Genomic DNA, 5,861 nt, shown 5'->3' on the forward strand with positions numbered 1-5,861 from the left:
AAAAAGTTATAACCTTGTATAGAAAAAAGGGGGCATTTTAAATAAGGAGATTTTTTGATGGATTTTACAAAAATGTAATAACCTTGTATAGAAAAAAGGGGTCATTTTAAATAAGGAATTTTGAATATACCCCTCGAATGCGCATGATATGCTAGTTTTCTATAAAGTGAATGCCTCGAGGAAGTGTCCAAGCCTTAGCCATATTGGATGATTGCTTCCAGAGAGAGTAGTGGTGGAAGATTGGCTGGATTATGAAAAATATATTGATGATGATGAAGGCTTTCTTAACATCTAGCTTTTCTAAACTTAATTGCAAGAAGCATGGAAAGAAACAAGATGTAGTGGCAAAGGTAGCTAAGGAGTTGGCAACAATAACGTAAGAATAATTTAAGGTAAGTGGCCCCAACCCTCCTAAGTTGCAACCCTAGTGTGGTTATGTGTAGTGTTCCATATGAGATGGGAATTAGAAGGCAAATAAATGCATGGAAATCTATAATTTTAGGGTTAAGAATTTTTTTGTTATTAACCAACTCTTTCATATGGATTACTAAATAGTGGGATTTCATTGGGTGAAAGAAGTTTTTGAGTCAAATATAGTTGTGTGGACATAGAAGGATATTTTTTTATATAATGTTGAATTTAAAAAACCTAGTAATAACATCAAAGGGGTTTTCTTATTAAAGAAAATTTTCCATTTTTGAATTACAAAGTGTTACAAATTATTGATTTTATCATAATATTTTTATGAGAAAATATAAAAAATTACATTTCTAGTATTTTAAAACATGAGGTCACCTTTAATGAGTACATAAGGAGCTAGTCACATGCATGTATTTCACATTTTTATATTTTAAAGCTTCCTATATTTATTATTTTAATGAAATCAAAATTCCTCTAGGCATAGCTATATCAATTTCAAGTAAAACAAGAAGGAAAAAGGTAACCTTCAGATAAAATTATTCAAAACCCTAGCAGCAATGTTTTAAACGCTACATTTTCTTTATAATTATCTCCATTTGATTTAAGCCCTTAGTTTAGGAGTTTTATGATGCAGATAAAAATTCATAATAAAATATATATGGCCATTTTGACATCATATATATTGTCATTTAGTTTACCAAATCTTTTATCACTTTAATGCATGGAATGTCTTTCATGATTTATTGTACGAGCATTTTGGTCACTTATTATACTATAGGTCCACTTATTTGTGTCACCCAAAATAAATGACTTGTTAGATGAGGTGTTGAAATGTGTTGTTACTTAAAAATTATCAATATTGAATTTTAAAACAATAAATTTACATGTAAAATGAGTGCACAAAAACACACACACGCACACACATGCATGCATGCACACCCACCCACCCACCCACCCACACACACACACACACACACACACACACAGATAGAGAGATTTGCAATAGTTTAAAATTAAAATGTATGATATCTTAGATAAATGATGATAGAATTTTTCTTGAATATTTTCGCAAAAAATCATAAATTTTTTAGCTTCTTAAATATATCACTAACTTTTTAATAAAAATGTATTATCAAGAATTATCTTATACTTATAAGAGAATAAGGCAACATCGTATTTTAATATTTAAAAAATTATTTTCATTCAAACTTTTACCATACTTTGACAACATAATTTTTACTTTTCTAGAGGCACTCATTTGTACAACATACAGAGTTATTTTTTTCTCCCCACTTTATATGAAAAGAACTTATGAGGTGACAACTTGAGGCCAAAAATAAAATAAAATAAATTGGAGTTAAGACTCCACGTTGGTGGTCATGAAATCAAGAAGGTCTTATCCACATTGCCACGATTTTTATAGAAAAGATATCAAATATGAAAGTGGATAATTTTAAAATGTTATATTCTCAATCACATTGATTGAATTTGTTCTGCATGGGGAAGCAATTAAATGCGACATAGATTTGCATGCCTTTTTTGAGTGAGTTCTTGTCAACACTTCATAACAAAAACATACACTATAATCTTGATGCAAGGAAACTCACATCTATAATATGGATAGGTGCCTTGGTGGTGTTACCTCTGTAATTAAACACGACAAAAGATTTGCATACTTTTTGGATGGGTTCTTTTCAACACTTTGTGCAAAACAATGTATGGTAAAATCTCTACGTAAGGAAATACACATCTAAAATATGGGAAGGTGTCTCGGTGGTTCTACCTACACTTTTGTTGGATGAATTTTGTAGATAACTATATTAAACATATCAAAAGTTTTGATTTGGATTGTGAGAAAATGATTATCAAAATCTTTAAATTGTATATTTTAATATAGACACACATATTTTAATATAGGCACACATATAAATATAAATCATGTAGTGAACTTCTTGCATTTCAGATTGCATGTGATAAGTTTTTTCTCATTATGCATAGAGAGCATAAGATGAGGCACTTTAGTCTCATGATCATGTCTTTCTTATTATCGGCTTTTCTCATATTGATAGTAAACGATGTCACAACAGCAAAGGAGCTCCAACCTGCAATAGATTGTAAGTGAAGTTCCCTATTTGTGTGTGTGCACGTGCACTTGCGTGCATTTCTCTCTCTCTCTCTCTCTCTCTCTCTCTCTCTCTCTCTCTCTCTCTCTCTCTCTCACAACCTCTTGTTTTGCCCAGCAATATCTAAAGTATTTGTACAAGTTTGGGATGTAAAAGCTTACAAAGACCAAGTATGCACATCTTATGCCTTTATTTATACCAATAACTGCTAGTTTAGTTTGATTTTGATCTTTAGTCTTGAATCAAGTAGATGAATTTAATAACAAACCATTTGGGGACTTTCATGTAGATGAAGAATGAAGGGTTCTCCATTACAAGTGCAATGAATTCTAGAAAGCTTGGCCTATTTGCGGATTATGTTCCAGATTTGCCTAATACTCACCATGACCCAAAGCGCAAAGGCAAGAGGCCTCCTCTAGGTGAGAGCTCTCCAATCCCTACACCACCTCCAAGCCCACCTCAAAGTTCCCCCTTATCTGATGCTCCCTAGTAAGTTCCACTTTTATAAAGACGTAGGTGACTTGTTCATAAGAAGTTTGCCTTAAGTTATTTATGGAAGGCACTTTGGAGAATAGCTCCACCAGAATGATGTAGCGTTTCGTTAATAATTATCATTTTATATAGAGTATAATGTGGTAAGGCTTGGGCATGGTAGAGCTACTAGTTATTTTGGTGATGGTATAGTTATTTAGATTGGATAGGTTGAAACGCTTTGTAACCACAGTGCTCGTTGTAATATATTCATTCTTATGCATGATTCTCTCTCTCGCGCGCAGTATTTGGTACGTGAATTAAACGCCTCGTGGGGTGCTTACACAATTGTAAACTTTGAGAACCACGCGGCGGTGGGTTGAAGGATCGATGTATTGCTAGAAGCGTGCGTGCGGGCGTCTGTGAATGTAAAATATGTGTGAGAGAGAGAGAGGGGGGAGAGAGAGAGAAACGAGTGCGCACGGGCCATCATCATAATCCAGAAAATGCAACTCATTTCCGCATCACTAATTATCATACCCAAGCCATGCTAATCTCTTGCTCAAAAAGGACCAATCCAAAACATCGACTAACCACCCGTGCGGGGCGTGTGGCTGCTGATTGATGAAACACTAGGAGCTGCGCATCTAAGTTTGGGTTGTGTTTGTACTGAGAGACAGAGTAACGTTCTCGCCAGCTGCAGGAGAGAGAGAGAGTGTGTGCATGTGTGTGTGAGTGAGAGAGAGAGCGAGTGTTCTTTGCCAGCTCGTCGGAGAGAGAGAGAGAGTGTGTGTGTGAGAGAGAGAGCGAGTGTTCTTTGCCAGCTCGTCTCTCTCTCTCTCTTTCTCTCTCTCTCTTTCTCGCTCTCTCTCTTTCTCTCGCGCGCGCACACTCGTTCTCTCTCTCTCACACACACACAGGTGCGTGCGTAGCTGCGTACAGTGCGTAAAATGTGTGCGGGTAGAGGAAAAGGTACAGAGAGAAACGAGCGCGCGCGGGTGGCCGTGTGTAAGATACGTGTGCGTGCATGTGTGTGCGAGAGTGTGTGTGTAAGATATATGGGCGTGCATATGTGTGTGTGTTGAGAGAGAGAGAAGTGTTCTTGCGAGATGCCGTGTGTGTGTGTGTGTGTTGTGTGAGAGAGGGTAGCGTTCTTTGCCAGCTGCAAGTCTCTCTCTCCCCCCCTCTCTCTCTCTCTCGCGCGCACACTCTCTGTCTGTCTCTGAGCTCTCTCTCACACACACACACACATGTCGCAGTCGCAGTCCAAAGAATCATCATCACTAAAGATTCATCATCGCACGCTCCCACTCATGAGGCGCTCTTACAGTGCCCAATCTAAAGCAGACAGAACATTCATCATGTCTCACGGGATATATATATATTAACTTCGCATTTGATATTCAATAATAAAAAGCACGTAAAATGTTATCCAGATATTAAAATAACGCAAAGCATGAATGTTCTCGTCTCCCGCATCCGTTTTATAACTTCAGGGGGGCGCATGCCACAACACAGTTTATTTTTTATCATTTTTCAAATCGTGTCCCTACTTTCCGTGTGAGTGACCGTCATTATTAGTAATTACCTTTCAAAATTATGACCAAATGGTCAAGCGTAAACATTTAGAAAGACAGACTTGACTTTTCCTTGGCCAAACATCTCGTTATCTATTCTCTTTTTTTAATTGGTAATTAAAAAGGAACCAATTTGTGATCATCATTGGGCATAAACCAACAGTGCAAATGTGAAAAACTTTTTTATTATAAAAACACCCACTCTCCACTATAGAGTGCAAGACCAATAACCTATATCAACAATCGTAGGTGATACATGAGTTGTATCTTTAGCCCAAGTCCAATGGGATGGGAGGTCGTGGGTTCAAGCCTACCGAATGGGAGGTGAATGGGACGTCGTGGGTTCAAGCCTACCGAATGACATCTCCTTTCAAGCCTACTGGACATCGTGGGTTCAAGCCTATCGAATGACATCTCCTTTCAATAACTAATCTAGCCAAAAAAAAACATGCCATTTATTTCTTGTACATCTCCTTTCAATAACTAATCTAGCCAAAAAAAAAACATGCCATTTATTTCTTGTACATCGAAGCTAGAACAAGTTTGGGTTATGACAAACTACTCCATAACCACACATTTTAGCAGATTTAAGCTAGGTGAGAACAATAATAGAGTCCAACATATTGGAGAATCAGACGAAAAAAATATAGCAAGTAAGACCCATCCATCTTTAAGGTGTATTAATATGGGTGCCCAATTTTGGGCGCTATTAATTAATTACTTCGAGAGGTAACCTTACATATGGAACAAGACCTTAGAGGAAGTATTTTTTTTTAAAATTTGGAGTATCACTTGTTCGAAGCACCGACTTTCTTGAGTATCATGATTGTTTGATGAAGGGTTTAAAAGCGAGCTTTGCCCCCGCATTGAAGCTGCAACAAAGAGAGAGAGAGAGAGAGAGAGAGAGAGAGAGAGAGAGCTGTGTATAAGACAGATCCCCATCATGCAAGAGAGAGTGGAGAGAGAGTTGCGAGGAAGATGACGTGAGAGATGCCGTTATGTTATGCTCGAACATGAGAGATGTACGTCACGCCCGATGTGAGGGGGTTGTGCCTAATAGGTGTGCCATTGCGAACCTTAGCCCATGACTAAGGTTAAAACCTTAGTCATCCATTAATATATTAGTGCCCGCCGCTAGGCACTAATATATTAAGAGACACTCAACCTGAATAAGGACCCAAAACATTTTTGGATAGGAGGAGATAAATTCTTTAAAACTTTTTGGCATGTGTCTTCAAAGGTAGACATAGTTATAGTTTAACATCATGTA

The 5,861-nt window shown here is 37.2% G+C and overlaps 1 long non-coding RNA gene across 1 annotated transcript; it reads left to right on the forward strand.

Annotated features, from left to right (window-relative positions):
• Positions 1-2,396: 2,396 nt before the first annotated feature.
• On the forward strand, positions 2,397-3,467 carry LOC147606761 (uncharacterized). Its single transcript, XR_015265001.1, has 3 exons — positions 2,397-2,534; positions 2,661-2,713; positions 2,833-3,467. It is a non-coding gene; the product is annotated as an uncharacterized LOC147606761 (long non-coding RNA).
• The last annotated feature ends 2,394 nt before the right edge of the window (positions 3,468-5,861 follow it).

The sequence above is a fragment of the Cibotium barometz genome, chromosome 57, assembly GCF_041138505.1.
Source record: "Cibotium barometz isolate CiBa-2024 chromosome 57, ASM4113850v1, whole genome shotgun sequence".
In the NCBI taxonomy this organism is placed as follows: Eukaryota; Viridiplantae; Streptophyta; class Polypodiopsida; order Cyatheales; family Cibotiaceae; genus Cibotium; species Cibotium barometz.